This window comes from Mus caroli, chromosome 16 (assembly GCF_900094665.2).
Source record: "Mus caroli chromosome 16, CAROLI_EIJ_v1.1, whole genome shotgun sequence".
NCBI lineage: Eukaryota > Metazoa > Chordata > Mammalia > Rodentia > Muridae > Mus > Mus caroli.
This window is the reverse complement of record NC_034585.1, coordinates 18525629-18528635: the sequence shown is the minus strand read 5'-3', so window position 1 is coordinate 18528635 and position 3007 is coordinate 18525629. Positions and strand designations below refer to the sequence as shown.

General features: G+C 49.1%; 1 long non-coding RNA gene across 1 annotated transcript in view; it reads left to right on the top strand.

The window, feature by feature from the left end:
• The first annotated feature begins 508 nt into the window (after positions 1-508).
• The window catches only part of LOC110312099, a 48566-nt gene continuing 46067 nt past the window's right edge, over positions 509-3007 (top strand). Inside the window, exon 1 of the long non-coding RNA XR_002380022.1 lies at positions 509-610. This is a non-coding gene — a long non-coding RNA (uncharacterized LOC110312099). The remainder of the gene's footprint in view (positions 611-3007) is intronic.

Below are 3007 nucleotides of genomic sequence, written 5' to 3'. Positions count from 1 at the left end.
CCCGAACTGTAAAATGGATCACAATAGCTTAGGAAATTGTTGTGTATGTTAGAGTGGTGTATGTGTGTGTGTGTTTGTGAATATACGTGTGTATGTGTAAGTATGTGTATCTGTGTGTATGTGTTTGTGAATATGTGTGTGTATGTGTATCTCTGTGTGTGTGTATGTGTTTGTGAATATGTGTGTGTGTATGTGTTTGTGAATATGTGTGTATGTATCTGTGTGTGTGTGTGTTTGTGAATGTGTGTGTGTGTGTGTGTTATCTGCTATATACATAAATGCTCAATACACAGCCCCAGCCCCATTATTAGCTCCGCTTTGGCAACTACCACTTCCACATAAATAGCCCCAGGGAAAAAGACCAAGTGGCACTCTGTCAGATTTCTCCATCCTCATATTCTGGCTCCAGCCTTCCACCATCATCTGCTTTGGATGTGATGAGGTAGAATCAGACAATCCAGGTTCTCATTCCACTTGGTCGAGTGTGAGCAAAGAATTTCAATTCAGTGTCCTTATCTGGAAGGCAGGGCTGGTAACTTGTATCCTGTGAGGCTTCTGGGATAAAGCTTTATGATGCCCAAGTGTTGAAGCTCCTGCTGGCACACCTAGGGTGAGTAGTGTCCTTGCCTTTCCTCCCACTGTTCCAAGATCCCATGTGGGGTCCAGGGCTGGGCTGTGGGTCTGGGTTGCTGGGTGGTGGGGTGGAGTGTGTAGAGGTAAGAACCAAGAGATGAATGCATAAATAACTAGCCATCCTGGTCTCGCTTCAGAAGTCCAAGTCTCCAACCCTTTAATCATGGAGCTGCTCTTCCCTGGCCACCTTCCAGGGTGCCGCCCACTCACTTCCCGGAGGAGCACGGTGCAGGGAGCCTGTCTGCTTCACATGGCATGCTTCTAATGGATCCCAGGAACCCAGGGGGGCTGCCTTCCTCAGCTGACTCACCCTGCATCCAACACCCCCCACCCCACGCAGCTTCCCAATCCTAGAATTGTCTTTACTCTCTCTACCGCCACTGGGCTCTCCAACCTGCCTTGCCCCTAAGTCCTGCAATGCTGGAAAGGGGGGTCTGACAGGATACTGTCCTCTCTATAGTGACCATTTGTATGGCCAGTCCCCAAGGCCTGATCGTTCCAAGAGTTCTCATGGGACAATGGAAACCTAATATTAGAAAGTGAGCCAGTCTCAGAAAATCCAGGACATGTGTTTGCCATGTTGGTTAGCAGTCTCCCCCACCCCCAGGCGAACCTCTCTTTATTCAAGGCGGAGTATTCCTTAGGGATCAAGAGTGAGAAGTATGTTGGGGGCGGGGAGAGGGATTGCATATGAAATCACATTTGGCAACTTGAGTCGTATTTTAATGCACTAATGGAGTTGGCTTCTTGAAGAAAAGAGCCAGTGAGTCTTTCTCATATGGGAATGAATTCATATGGGAAAGCATTCCAATAGAAGGAGTTATTTTTAGATTTGGATATACTGGGTTTGCTTAAACTGAGGCACACCGGTGTTCAGTTTATAACCCTCTTTGTTTGAGGTCTCCCTCCCTGAGTTTCAGAGGTACTGGGGTTCAACCTCCTGTTCTGTCCTTGGCATTCTTGGTGAAGGTGAGGCGGGTGGTGTAGGAGACAACAGCTTCTCTGAGCGCTTCCCATCACATGACCTCAGTTACAACTCTGTGAGTGGCAGAAAGAGTTGGAAAGATGTGAGTTGAGGGGGGAAGCGGGGGGCAGCGGGGGGCAGCAATGTTTTCCTGAGAGCATCAAATCAGGTTGCAGGAGCAATGGATTCATGAGATCCACTTTCCCCAAGACTCTACCCCTAGAAGTTCTTCAAAGCAACATTTGCCTGCTTAGGACAAGCATGTGCCCACTCCCAGTTCTCTGTTAGGTCTGCAAACCTAAACACAACGTGCTTTTGTAAACTGTCTTCCCCCCAGGGCTCCCCATGTCCTGAATGAGTTCCTCTCCTGAGCTTTATACACTGAGCTCTGGCAGACAGCCAAGCTGGAAGGTAAGGGTTAGCAAATCACCTTTGCCAGAGAGTTGTCCAAGCACGGCTAGCCTGTACCACTCTCGGAGAGTCATATGGTCCTAGGCTAGGAAGTCCTTAGCAAGCCCCATGCCTCCAGTCCCTTCTAGACATGTGAAGAAACTGAGGTCAAGAGAGAGGTACCTCTTAGTCAGGGTCACATGGCTCCATCAAGAATCAGTGGGGGCCCGCTCCCCCACTCCCTCTGGAGTGCTGCATCTCTGGCTGCCTGAAAAGCCTCCAGTCTGTCTGGGCAAGGATCGTGTCCCTCATTAGTCCACGCCCAGAGTTCTGAGTAAGTGGTGTTGGCTGACGGCTGACAGCATTCTTCACAAAGAGACAATTTGAGAAGAGCTCTAGAAAGGCCTGGCGTTCCATCCTTGTCTTTGGGAGGCAGTGTGGTGCAGGGAAGGAGTCCACCTGTGGCCAAAAAGCTTGGGCTCTGGTGAAATCAGGGTGCTCTTGTATTCAGAGAGCCTGGCAGAGGGTTCAGCACACAGCAGGTGCCACAGTGGAGACATTTCTAGAATATTAGTGCTGATCCTGCTACTGTGTGTCCTTGAATAAGTCAACCTATGTCTCAGGGTCTCAGTTATCTGGGCCACAGGATAATCCTGCTTCTTATCCACATGGGAGACTCACAGGGCTTCAAAGATTTGTAAAAGATGAGTTTGCTCCAAGCTTAAGAAAAAGGAGAATGGGGAGGTTGAGGACATGGTTATGCAGTTAAGGATTTGTATCATGCCGGGCCATGGTGGCACACACCTTTAATCCAAGCACCCAGGAGGCAGAGGCAGGCAGATCTCTGAGTTCAAGGCCAGCCTGGTCTACATAACCAGTTTTAGGACAGTAAATGCTACATAGAGAAACCCTGTCCAGAAAAGAGAGAGAGAGAGAGAGAGAGAGAGAGAGAGAGAGAGAGAGAGAGAGAGAGAGGAGCTTGTATCACTCTTTCAGAGGATTGGAGGTTCTGTTTAGTGT